Here is a 14,731-nt window from a genome sequence, read left to right as displayed (position 1 = left end):
GTTGATTTTCTGTGCTTGTGTTAGTTTGCTGAGAATGATGGTTTCCAGCTTCATCCATGTCCCTGAAAACAACATGAACTCATTCTTTTTTATGACTGCACGGTATTCCATGGTATATATGTGCCACATTTTCTTTCTCCAGTCTAACGTTGATGAGCATTTGGGTTGGCTCCAGGTCTTTGCTATTGTGAATAGTGCTGCAATAAACATACGTGTGCATGTGTCTTTATAGTAGAATGATTTATATTCCTTTGGGTATGTACCCAGTAATGGGATTGCTCGGTCAAATGGTAATTCCGTATCTAGATCCTTGAGGAATTGCCATGCTGTCTTCCACAACGGTTGAACTAATTTACACTCCCACCAACAGTGGAGCACAACACTGTGCTTTAAGCAAAAGGGCACACCAAGAGATTACATCCCACACCTGGCCGGGAGGGTCCCACGCCCACGGAGCCTCCCTCATTGCTAGCACAGCAGTCAGTGATCTAACTGCAAGGCAGCAGTGAGGCCGCCATTGCTGAGGCTTAAGTAGGTAAACAAAGCCGCTGGAAAGCTCGAACTGGGTGGAGCTCACAGCAGCTCAGGGAAGCCTGCCTGTCTCTGTAGACTCCACATCTGGGGAAAGGGCACAGCTAAACAACAACAACAAAAGCAGCAAAAACCTCTGCAGACACAAATGACTCTGACAGCTTTGAAGAGAGCAGTGGATCTCCCAACACGGAGGTTGAGAGCTGAGAACGGACAGACTGCCTGCTCAAGTGGGTCCCTGACCCCTGAGTAGCCTAACTGGGAGACATCCCCCACTAGGGGCAGACTGACACCCCACACCTCACACGGTGGAGTACACCCCTGAGAGGAAGCTTCCAAAGTAAGAATCAGACAGGTACACTCGCTGTTCAGCAATAGTCTATCTTCTGCAGCCTCTGCTGCTGATACCCAGGCAAACAGGGTCTGGAGTGGACCTCAAGTAATCTCCAACAGACCTGCAGCTGAGGGTCCTGACTGTTAGAAGGAAAACTATCAAACAGGAAGGACAGCTACACCAAAACCCCATCAGTACGTCACCATCATCAATGACCAGAGGCAGATAAAACCATAAAGATGGGGAAAAAGCAGGGCAGAAAAGCTGGAAATTCAAAAAATAAGAGTGCATCTCCCCCTGCAAAGGAGCGCAGCTCATCGCCAGCAACGGATCAAAGCTGGACGGAGTATGACTTTGATGAGATGAGAGAAGAAGGCTTCAGTCCATCAAACTTCTCAGAGCTAAAGGAGGAATTACATACCCAGTGCAAAGAAACTAAAAATCTTGAAAAAAGAGTGGAAGAATTGATAGCTAGAATAATTAAGGCAGAGAAGGTCATAAACGAAATGACAGAGATGAAAACCATGACACGAGAAATACGTGACAACTGCACAAGCTACAGTAACCGACTTGATCAACTGGAAGAAAGAGTATCAGTGATTGAGGATCAAATGAATGAAATTAAGTGAGAGGAGAAACCAAAAGAAAAAAGAAGAAAAAGAAATGAACAAAGCCTACAAGAAGTATGGGATTATGTAAAAAGACCAAATCTACGTCTGATTGGGGTGCCTGAAAGTGAGGGGGAAAATGGAACCAAGTTGGAAAACACTCTTCAGGATATCATCCAGGAGAACTTCCCCAACCTAGTAGGGCAGGCCAACATTCAAATTCAGGAAATACAGAGAACACCACAAAGATACTCCTCGAGAAGAGCAACTCCAAGACACATAATTGCCAGATTCACCAAAGTTGAAATGAAGGAAAAAATCTTAAGGGCAGCCAGAGAGAAAGGTCGGTTTACCCACAAAGGGAAGCCCATCAGACTAACAGCAGATCTCTCAGCAGAAACTCTACAAGCCAGAAGAGAGTGGGGGCCAATATTCAACGTTCTTAAAGAAAAGAATTTTAAACCCAGAATTTCATACCCAGCCAAACTAAGTTTCATCAGTGAAGGAGAAATAAAATCCTTTACAGATAAGCAAATGCTTAGAGATTTTGTCACCACCAGGCCTGCCTTACAAGAGACCCTGAAGGAAGCACTAAACATGGAAAGGAACAACCGGTACCAGCCATTGCAAAAACATGCCAAAATGTAAAGACCATCGAGGCTAGGAAGAAACTGCATCAACTAACGAGCAAAATAACCAGGTAATATCATAATGGCAGGATCAAGTTCACACATAACAATATTAACCTTAAATGTTAATGGACTAAATGCTCCAATTAAAAGACACAGACTGGCAAACTGGATAGAGAGTCAAGACCCATCAGTCTGCTGTATTCAGGAGACCCATCTCACATGCAGAGACATACATAGGCTCAAAATAAAGGGATGGAGGAAAATCTACCAAGCAAATGGAAAACAGAAAAAAGCAGGGGTTGCAATACTAGTCTCTGATAAAATAGACTTTAAACCATCAAAGATCAAAAGAGACAAAGAAGGCCATTACATCATGGTAAAGGGATCAATTCAACAGGAAGAGCTAACTCTCCTAAATATATATGCACCCAATAGAGGAGTACCCAGATTCATAAAGCAAGTCCTTAGAGACTTACAAAGAGACTTAGACTCCCATACAATAATAATGGAAGACTTCAACACCCCACTGTCAACATTAGACAGATCAACGAGACAGAAAGTTAACAAGGATATCCAGGAATTGAACTCATCTCTGCAGCAAGCAGACCTAATAGACATCTACAGAACTCTCCACCCCAAATCAACAGAATATACATTCTTCTCAGCACCACATCACACTTATTCCAAAATTGACCACATAATTGGAAGTAAAGCACTCCTCAGCAAATGTACAAGAATAGAAATTATAACAAATTGTCTATCAGACCACAGTGCAATCAAACTAGAACTCAGGACCAAGAAACTCAATCAAAACCACTCAACTACATGGAAACTGAACAACCTGCTCCTGAATGACTACTGGGTACATAACGAAATGAAGGCAGAAATAAAGATGTTCTTGGAAACCAATGAGAACAAAGATACAACACACCAGAATCTCTGGGACACATTTAAAGCAGTGTGTAGAGGGAAATTTATAGCACTAAATGCCCACAAGAGAAAGCTGGAAAGACCTAAAATGGACACTCTAACATCACAGTTAAAAGAACTAGAGAAGCAAGAGCAAACACATTCAAAAGCTACCAGAAGGCAAGAAATAACTAAGATTAGAGCAGAACTGAAGGAGATGGAGACATAAAAAACTCTCCAAAAAATCAATGAATCCAGGAGTTGGTTTTTTGAAAAGATCAACAAAATCGACAGACCGCTAGCAAGACTAATAAAGAAGAAAAGAGAGAAGAATCAAATAGATGCAATAAAAAATGATAAAGGGGATATCACCACCGACCCCACAGAAATACAAACTACCATCAGAGAATACTATAAACACCTCTATGCAAATCAACCAGAAAATCTAGAAGAAATGGATAATTTCCTGGACACTTACACTCTTCCAAGACTAAACCAGGAAGAAGTTGAATCCCTGAATAGACCAATAGCAGGCTCTGAAATTGAGGCAATAATTAATAGCCTACCCACCAAAAAAAGTCCAGGACCAGATGGATTCACAGCTGAATTCTACCAGAGGTACAAAGAGGAGCTGGTACCATTCCTTCTGAAACTATTCCAATCAATAGAAAAAGAGGGAATCCTCCCTAACTCATTTGATGAGGTCAACATCATCCTGATACCAAAGCCTGGCAGAGACACAACAAAAAAAGAGAATTTTAGACCAACATCCCTGATGAACATCGATGCAAAAATTCTCAATAAAATACTGGCAAACCAGATTCAGCAGCATATCAAAAAGCTTATCCATCATGATCAAGTGGGCTTCATCCCTGGGATGCAAGGCTGGTTCAACATTCGCAAATCAATAAACGTAATCCAGCATATAAACAGAACCAAAGACAAGAACCACATGATTATCTCAATAGATGCAGAAAAGGCTTTTGACAAAATTCAACAGCCCTTCATGCTAAAAACGCTCAATAAATTCGGTATTGATGGAACGTACCTCAAAATAATAAGAGCTATTTATGACAAACCCACAGCCAATATCATACTGAATGGGCAAAAACTGGAAAAATTCCCTTTGAAAACTGGCACAAGACAGGGATGCCCTCTCTCACCACTCCTATTCAACATAGTGTTGGAAGTTCTGGCTAGGGCAATCAGGCAAGAGAAAGAAATCAAGGGTATTCAGTTAGGAAAAGAAGAAGTCAAATTCTCCCTGTTTGCAGATGACATGATTGTATATTTAGAAAACCCCATTGTCTCAGTCCAAAATCTCCTTAAGCTGATAAGCAACTTCAGCAAAGTCTCAGGATACAAAATTAATGTGCAAAAGTCACAAGCATTCCTATACTCCAGTAGCAGACAAACAGAGAACCAAATAATGAATGAACTTCCACTCACAATTGCTTCAAAGAGAATAAAATACCTAGGAATCCAACTTACAAGGGATGTCAAGGACCTCTTCAAGGAGAACTACAAACCACTGCTCAGTGAAATAAAAGAGGACACAAACAAATGGAAGAACATTCCATGCTCATGGATAGGAAGAATCAATATCGTGAAAATGGCCATACTGCTCAAGGTTATTTATAGATTCAATGCCATCCCCATCAAGCTACCAATCAGTTTCTTCACAGAATTGGAAAAAACTGCTTTAAAGTTCATATGGAACCAAAAAAGAGCCCGCATTGCCAAGACAATCCTAAGTCAAAAGGACAAAGCTGGAGGCGTCACGCTACCTGACTTCAAACTATACTACAAGGCTACAGTAACCAAAACAGCATGGTACTGGTACCAAAACAGAGATATAGACCAATGGAACAGAACAGAGTCCTCGGAAATAATACCACACATCTACAGCCATCTGATCTTTGACAAACCTGAGAGAAACAAGAAATGGGGAAAGGATTCCCTATTTCATAAATGGTGCTGGGAAAATTGGCTAGCCATAAGTAGAAAGCTGAAACTGGATCCTTTCCTTACTCCTTATACGAAAATTAATTCAAGATGGATTAGAGACTTAAATGTTAGACCTAATACCATAAAAACCCTAGAAGAAAACCTAGGTAGTACCATTCAGGACATAGGCATGGGCAAGGACTTCATGTCTAAAACACCAAAAGCAATGGCAGCAAAAGCCAAAATTGACAAATGGGATCTAATTAAACTAAAGAGCTTCTGCACAGCAAAAGAAATTACCATCAGAGTGAACAGGCAACCTACAGAATGGAAGAAAATTTTTGCAATCTACTCATCTGACTGATGGGCTGATATCCAGAACCTACAAAGAACTCAAACAAATTTACAAGAAAAAAACAAACAACCCCATCAAAAAGTGGGCAAAGGATATGAACAGACATTTCTCAAAAGAAGACATTCATACAGCCAACAGACACATGAAAAAATGCTCATCATCACTGGCCATCAGAGAAATGCAAATCAAAACCACAATGAGATACCATCTCACACCAGTTAGAATGGCAATCATTAAAAAGTCAGGAAACAACAGGTGCTGGAGAGGATGTGGAGAAATAGGAACACTTTTACACTGTTGGTGGGATTGTAAACTAGTTCAACCATTATGGAAAACAGTATGGTGATTCCTCAAGGATCTAGAACTAGATGTACCATATGACCCAGCCATCCCATTACTGGGTATATACTCAAAGGATTATAAACCATGCTGCTATAAAGACACACGCACACGTATGTTTATTGCGGCACTATTCACAATAGCAAAGACTTGGAATCAACCCAAATGTCCATCAGTGACAGACTGGATTCAGAAAATGTGGCACATATACACCATGGAATACTATGCAGCCACAAAAAAGGATGAGTTTGCGTCCTTTGTAGGGACATGGATGCAGCTGGAAACCATCATTCTTAGCAAACTATCACAAGAACAGAAAACCAAACACCACATGTTCTCACTCATAGGTGGGAACTGAACAATGAGATCACTTGGACTCGGGAAGGGGAACATCACACACCAGGGCCTATCATGGGGAGCGGGGAGAGGGGAGGCATTGCATTGGGAGTTATACCTGATGTAAATGAGGAATTGATGGGTGCTGATGAGTTGATGGGTGCAGCACACCAACATGGCACAAGTATACATATGTAACAAACCTGCACGTTATGCACATGTACCCTAGAACTTAAAGTATAATAATAATAAATAAATAAATAAATAATAAAAAAATAAAAGATGCTCCACTAAAAACAATTAAAGAAATGAAAATTAAGACAAGATGTCTTTCATTTGCTAAATTATCAAGGGTTAAAACTGTGCTATTACATAAACAATGTAGCACAGTGCAATAGAAACTTCTGAAATGACAGAAATAGTCTATATGTTGCCTACTATGGTAACCACTGGCCACAGGTTGTTATTGTGCAACCTAAGGTATGATTAATAGACTTAGAAACTAATTTTTAAATTTTATTTAATTTTAATTAGTTTAAATTTAAATAGTCACACATTGTCACTGTCTCCCTTTTGAACAGCACAGCTACAGATAATAAATGGTGTTTTTAAGGGCTGTATTAGTCCATTCTCATGCTGCTAGGAAGAAATATCTGAGGCTGGGTAATTTATAAACGAAAGAGGTTTAATTGACTTACAGTCCCGCACGGCTGGAGAGGCCTCAGGAAACTTAACAGTCATGCTGGGAGGCATCCCTTCACATCCACGGGGCGGCAGGAGAGAGACTAAGTGCTGAGCGAAGTGGGATAGCCCCTTATAAAACCGCAAGGTCTCGTGAGAACTCATTCACTATCACGAGAACAGCATGGGGCAGCTGCCTCCGTGATTCAAATATCTCCACCTGGTCCTGCCCTTGACAGGTGAGGATTGTTACAATTCAAGGTGAGATTTGGGTGGAGACAAAGCCAAACCATATCAAGGAGCTAGGCAAATAGCAACAATCATACCCTGATGGTATGAGTATAAACTGATAGATTTAAGAGGAATATTTGGAGGAAAAAAGTTCTAATATTTTTACCAGTAATTTTTACAGTGTTTTTACGTTAGTATTCTCTCTAGCAATGCCATTACTAGAAATGTTCTTATGAAATACTCCTACAAATAAGCAGAGGTATATGCAATAGTTTTGTTACAGCCTTAAAACAATCATATTGTTCATCAATACAAGTTTGGTTAAACTGTTGTACCTTTAAGCAATAAAACAGAAATCAACTTTAAAAAACAAAAAAAAGGATACTAACATAAAATGATAAAATATAATGTATGGGATTCTTCCTAAATCTCTACCTACTGAAATGCTGCCTATAATTTATTTCTCAGAAGCACGTGAAATGAATACATAAACTAATACTGTTTTTTCGAAGACAGAGTCTCACTGTGTCACTCAGGCTGGAGTGTAGTGGCATGATCATAGCTCACTGCAACCTCAAACTCCTGGGTTCAAGCAATCTTCCTGCTTCAGCCTCCCCCATAGCTGGAATTCCAGGCATGCACCACCACACCCAGCTAAGTTTTTAAATTTTTTTTGTAGAGACTGGAGTCTTTCTTGCTACATTGCCCAGGTTGGTCTCAAACTCCTGGCCTCAAGCAATCTGCCTGATTTGGTCTCCCAAAGTGCTGGAATTACAGGTGTGAGTCCTGTGTCTGGCCTAAACTAATACTGTGATCTTGAACCACAGCTGAAGTCAACTTTAGCTGAAATTCTTGAACACTTTAACTGGATTCCTTGAATAAAATCCAAGAGATTATGGAGACGTCAGCCATTCTATGGTGTTAGCATTTCAAAAATCTTTCAGAAAACTGTTCTCATCCTTTATCAAACTGATTCTAAGTCACTCTGTTAAATAACATGCAGAATTCAATGTTAGCTTGATTGAAATTTTAGTCACAAGCTAAATAATTGGTTTTTACACTTGTAACCATATTATTTCTATATCCTATCACTGTTCAAATTAACCAGCTCATTACGATTAATAAATTAAGAATTATAAACTTCTGGAATTTACCCAATTTTTTAAGAAAATAGATTGGTTGTTCCATTGAGAAGTTAAATGATTCATTTAGGAAATTACTCAACAAAACCATCCTCAATCTCTCAATTAATTAAAATAAGAAATATCCTAGAAGAACAGAACCATTATTGTATTCTCATATTTCCAGACTATGGCTTTTGTGGTGTTTAAGTAAAATTATTTTACATCTGATGGAAGCCTGTAAAAATGAGATTAATTTTTAGTTATTCTGCAAATAGCAAGCAATTCATTTCAGTTTTACTATATGATTGTTAGTGAAAATGACAGATGCTCATAAGAAGGGAAAGAAAATCCTCTGACTTGCAATTTTATTCTTTTTCAAGAAAACTGATTTTTCTATTAGGCAATTTGAAACTTAAGCAAAAATAGATATCCTATCATTGACTGGGACCTTAACAAACTAATGACCTTCTTCTGGAGACACTGGTTTGTAACCCTAATTTGGGTTTTATGATGATGTATGCAGTAAAGGGGAATCAAATTGAAAAAATGAAACTACTGTTCTCTTTGTAAATTATTCGAACAAACTATGTCCACAGACAATTCATCTGCTCCTCATCTACATAAAGTATATGGCCGGGCGCGGTGGCTCAAGCCTGTAATCCCAGCACTTTGGGAAGCCGAGACGGGCGGATCATGAGGTCAGGAGATCGAGACCATCCTGGCTAACCCGGTGAAACCCCGTCTCTACTAAAAAATAAAAAAAATTAGCCGGGCGAGGTGGCAGGCGCCTGTAGTCCCAGCTGCTCGGGAGGCTGAGGCAGGAGAATGGCGTCAACCCGGGAGGCGGAGCTTGCAGTGAGCTGAGATCCGGCCACTGCACTCCAGCCTGGGCGACAGAGCAAGACTCTGTCTCAAAAAATAATAATAATAATAAAATAAAAATATAAAGTATATTCTTCACCATGCAGACAATAAACTTTTACATTATTGTCTTCTTTTGATACTTTTGTTAAACAAATGGATAAATTCACATAGACCAGATTAGAGAAGACATTGCAAATGTAATTTCACTCCTCATAGCAGCCATCACCTGATATCATGGAAAGAATAGATGGTTTGAGAGTCATATCTGAGTTCCAGCCTAGCCTTTGAAACTTCCTAGCTATGTACTTCTAATAATGTATCTAACCTCTCTGAGCTTCAGTTCCTGTGCTGGATACCTTCTTCGTGTCCTCCCAGATGCGCTGTCGTCATCTCCACCCTGCTCTCACGGAAGACCAGCAGGGACTATATTGTCAGACATCCTGGCCCACTGGCTTCCCTTCAAGTTCAGCTCTGAGAAGCCTGACAGGAGATTGAAAGGAGAGAAGTGAGGCTAGGTATTTATTTCCTTCTGGCAAAGTCATGTCTGGGCAGCTCTGTCTCTTGATTACAGGTCATAACATCTCTGAAGGTATCCTTCTCTTTCTAGGGTCCAGGGACTACTAACACTTTCTCCCCTTGTCCTTTGAGCCAGGGTGTGGTAACAGCTCTGCTATGACTCACCCTGGGAGACTGCATGATCCCCTGCAGCGGTTTACACCTTGAGGACATCGTTGAAGAATTCCTTTCTTTAGCCATCCTTCATTTATCTAATTCAGCAGTGCCATCTGTCTTCTGCTGAAACCCTGGACCGGTATAATGCCCTACCCTGCACAAAAGGGGACAAGCTCACCCACCTCACTGGGTTATTGTAAAGAGGGTAAAGATAAATGTGAGCAGGGCTGGGCACTTCCTTTGTATTTATTATGCTTGTTGTCCTTATAATTCTTTATCTCAATTATAAATGTTCATTACATGCAAAAGTGAATTTATGATATGCTAAAGGATGGATTGTCAGAATCCTAGGTTTAAAAATCAGTGTGTTATCTCTGTGTTACAAAGACTTGCATAATCAAGTGTTGGAGACTCAGGAGGAATCCTACTTTGCCAGAAATCGGATATTTTGTTTTCTAGTCACACAATACCTTGTTATATATAGAAGGAGAGATTCTTATTCACACAGGCGGTATGAATAGCCACATGAAAGAAAGGAAAACTATTCTATGAGATATATTGAATCCAGATATTGGTTACATGTTACTACAGATCATAAGTTAAAAAAATTTCCATTGTTCCTTATCATCAAGAAATACCAGTTTGTTAAGATAAATTCTGGCTTTTGAATCCAACCACTATAGTCATATTTTATTTCAAACCAAGTTAAAATACATTAAATATATTTATTATTTTATAACAAAATAAATACAGAATTTCTCCTAAATATAGAATGTAATTTGCTTAAACATTTTTCCCAGGATTTGCAAACACTGCTATCCATTTATGCTTTTTATTTATTGAGCCCACATATTACAAAATATTTTTCATATGTTTAGAATCCATCTAGCATATTTGGTAGATAATCATTTTCATAACTTTAACAAATTATTCAACTTGTAGAACAGCAATTATTCACCAAACATGACTTGGTTACATTAGTTCAAGGAACCTATTTATTATTTTCATTTTGAATATGGGCTGATTATGATAATCACCGTAAGAAATTATGTTTAAATAGACAAGATGTTTGAGGAACTCTGAATTGTTATGTATTTCCTTAGCCGAAAAAAGAGTATTTTAAAATAGAATTACAAAAGAAAAGAAAATATCCATTCTCCTTCTAGGTCAATGCGAAAGTACATTTCTTTGTACTACATTGACATAATAATAGTAGAATATTCATAAGCCTTTTTTGTGCACTGTGAATGATACTAAACACTTCACATATATTACCAAGTTCAATCTTCATTACTCTCTAAGATGGGGTGTAAATGAGGAATTACATTTGATTGCATTTAGTAAAAAAAAAAAAACAACTAAATAATACTGGCAATTAAATAATGATGTGGTTTTTGCATGTAACAGGAGGTCCAAAACATGATCTCAGGCAGGTGCAGAGTTCCTCTGTGTTCACAGTGACTCCGCTTCCTTCCAGATGCAGTCGTGATCCACAATCTCATATTTAAAAAATGGCTTGAAGTTTCAACCATGACATCCATCTTGCAGGCAGGAACAAGAGGAAGGCAAAGAAGTAAAGGCGAAAAGGCACCACCCAGCTAAGTGTCAAAGCTGTCAAAGCTCTAATTCATCAACTTCCACTCACATGTCTTGACCATTCTGCAAAAGGTTCTGGGAAATGTAGTTATATAGCTGGGCACATTGCCAATGTCATCACATTTATGGTTCTTTTAATAAGAAAGAATAGAGGAATAGATATTGGTTAGGCAGCCAGCTGCCTCCATCATAGGGTAAGTTCCATTGTTTATCTCCATTTTATAGATGAAAAATCTAAGAAATTTGCTTTTGGATATATCACTAGTAAGCAGAGCAAGTGGCACTACTAAGACTAGAATCCACCTTGGCCATGCTATAAAACTTAGACATTTTTATTTTGTTTATTAAAATATATTTTTCTCTTTTTTTTTTTTTTTCCTTTTTTGAGACAGAATCTTGCTCTGTCACCTAGGCTGGAGTGCAGTGGTACACTCTTGGCTCACTGCAGCCTCCGCCTCCCAGGTTCAAGCAATTCTCCTGCCTCAGCCTCCCAAGTAGCTGGGACACAGGCACCCACTACTGTCCCTGGCTAATTTTTTGTATTTTTAGTAGAGATGGGATTTCACCATGTTGGCCAGGCTGGTCTCGAACTCCTGACCTCAGGTGATCCGTCCACCTCGGCCTCCCAAAGTGCTAGGATTACAGGTTTGAGACACCACACATGGCCCTAAAATATATTTTTCTATTACCCTCATGCCAAAAGGTAAGCTTCAAACCTTTCCTCAAGTTTGTTTTAAACATTTTCAAACTTATGGAAAAGCTGTAAAAGGAAAAGGAAACATTTTTATACCCTCCCCTCAGATTTATCAATTATTAAAATTTTATCACATCTGATTTTGTCTCTTTATATTTATACCTATACATATATATATACACAGACATACATAGACACATAAACATACACACTTTTATTTTACATGAGTGCACATATTTTATCCAACACTATCGAAAAGTTACTAGCAAACAATCAACATTATCCATCATGCCAGATACTTCAGATTGTATCTGCTAAGAACAAGGGCATTATCTTCCATAACCAAATACAATTATCACCAGGAAATATAAAATTAATATAATATCTATTATATGATCGATATTCAATTACCCCAGTTGTCCTAGTAATGATCCAGGACTCCATGAAAGATCACACTGCACTTTGTTTTCCTGTCTCTTTAGTCTTCTTTAATTGGGGGCAGTTTTTCAACCTTCATTGCCTTTCATGGCACTGAGATTTTTTAAGAGTCTAGGCAGTAGTTTTGCTGAATTACATTCAATGTAGATTTGTCTCATTTGTCTTCAAATTAGATACAGATCAAATATTTGGGGGAAAATAGCTCTATTCTTTTTAGTACATTACATCAGAGATGTTTGTGCCCTCATTGATGATATTTTGATCACTTGACTAAGGCAACATCTGCCAGATGTCTACAATATCCATAAAAGTAGCTTTTTCCTTTTGTAATTAGTAATCTGGGGGTTAATATTTTGAGGCTATGTGCAAATACTTTCATTCATGATTTTAGCATATGGGATGATTCTTGCCTGAATCAAATTATTAGTACAGAGATTGCAAAATAGTAATTTTTCCATTATATTTATGCTGTTCATTTCTTCCACATTTATATTTGGTATTCTTCTGCATAGATGGGTTTTTAGATTTGTTTTACTTTGGTTTAGTTCCATCATAGACTCATCAAATTTATTCCTGTTATTATTTATTTTGGTGTTCACATTCCCCAAAATTTGGCCAATGGGAACCTGTTAAGCTAATTCTTGCGTTCTTTCGACATGTCCCTATCATTTTTTTTCACACCAGTAGACTAAGACCTATCATTTTTGAGCAATTTATTTTTTCTGTATGCACCTTATACTTTCTTCAACTTTGCCCTAGAATTGATTATTTCTCCATGTTCTTTTCACTGAGATATGGTATTAGAAACCAAAATCTGGCCATCTGATGAGCTTACCGACAAGGATTGTTTTTGCTTTTAGATCCCTTTAATAGAGCTTTTGTTTTTTGTTGGTTTGCTTTTAATCACTGATACTTCTAATTCCCATCCAATACTACAGGATTCTTCCTCTTGTTCATCATTCCCACTGAAAGTGTACAAGGAATTCCTTTCAAAAATTAATTGAATTCCTTTTTATTTTATTATTTTATTCTCTGTGGCCATGTTATCTATTTAATGTCTAGTTAAGTTTATTTGTTTACATCTGTATCCCAATTTAGGGCTTTTCCCATTCTTATTAAGATCATTTTATACTATGTTATACCTCCTTTAAAACAGCCAAATAACTTAACTGATACAGTAAGTCTTTCAGTATTACTCTTTTTAAAAGATGTTTAAGTTTTATTTTGTTTTTAATTGACACATAATAATTGTGTGCATTTATAAGGTATGGTGTGACACTTCAATTACTATTTATTTTAACAAGTAATTTTGCTTCCTTAAAATGAAAATAACGTCCTCATTGATGTAGATGTTTAACCAGATCAAGATGGAAAAGAAAAATCTGAAGAGCTCACTATAATCAATGAGGTAGTTTCTGCGTATGTGTGTGTGTGTGTGTGTGTTTGTGTGTGTGTGTGTGTGTGTGTGTGTGTTGGCTTAAAGAATAAAATGGCAACAATAATGGGGGTTAAAACAAATCTTTGCAAGAGAGAAAAAAAGTTGGAGGGCAAAGAATTGTGTGCCAGGAACTTCCATTCAATTTACATTCAACATATATGAATCAACTCACAAACTTAGAAGAGCAAGAAATGTAACTTTATTTTTTAACCAGATCTGATATGAGCTGGTGTGCACCAGCATAGGCATAACAGATGTTAAATATTAAAATGCTCCATTATCAATCAAGCGCATTCCTCTCCACTATCACTGCCACCCTAAGCCCTACTCCACAAAGCCCCAGCCCTCTGAATGTCCCAGAAATTTAAGAGATGATGTCAGGCACAGCAGGCAGCTGCCAGGATTTTTCAGCCAACCTCTGTTCTGATTGGTTGGTAGGAGTGGTATACAGTAGCTAAATATTTAATATTATCCTTGCCTTTATTTAAATTTAATTTCAATTTTTAGTGCCCATTCCACTGAGTGGCAGAAACAACGTCAGTTACACCAAGGTCCCCATCTGCTTTCCCAGGGGGGTTTACCTACGTTCCTGAAAGCTTAAATAGGACAAAAGCACTGGCTATGGGGATTTGAAGATGAGTGTGGCAGAATCTTGCCCTTAGTATTGTTTTCTCTCTATATAGCAGCCACCAAGACACCTTCACAGCTGTTGGGGTCATTGGTTACTGGTTATTGATCTTGGAAGTTCCCTACTGCTGCCCCTTGTTTTGTTGTTGTTGTTGTTTGTTTGTTTGTTTTGTTTTGTTTTCTGTTTTTCTTTTTCCTTTTGAGACGGAGTCTCGCTCTGTCACCCAGGCCGGAGTATAGTGGCGCAATCTCGGCTCACTGCAACCTCCGCCTCCCAGGTTCAAGCGATTCTCCTGCCTCAGCCTCCTGAGTAGCTGGGATTACAGGCTTCTGCCACCACGCCCAGCTAATTTTTTGAATTTTTAGTAGGGACAG

This window comes from Trachypithecus francoisi, unplaced genomic scaffold (genome assembly GCF_009764315.1).
Source record: "Trachypithecus francoisi isolate TF-2019V2 unplaced genomic scaffold, Tfra_2.0 Lachesis_group15, whole genome shotgun sequence".
Lineage (NCBI taxonomy): Eukaryota > Metazoa > Chordata > Mammalia > Primates > Cercopithecidae > Trachypithecus > Trachypithecus francoisi.
This window is presented reverse-complemented; position numbering follows the sequence as displayed.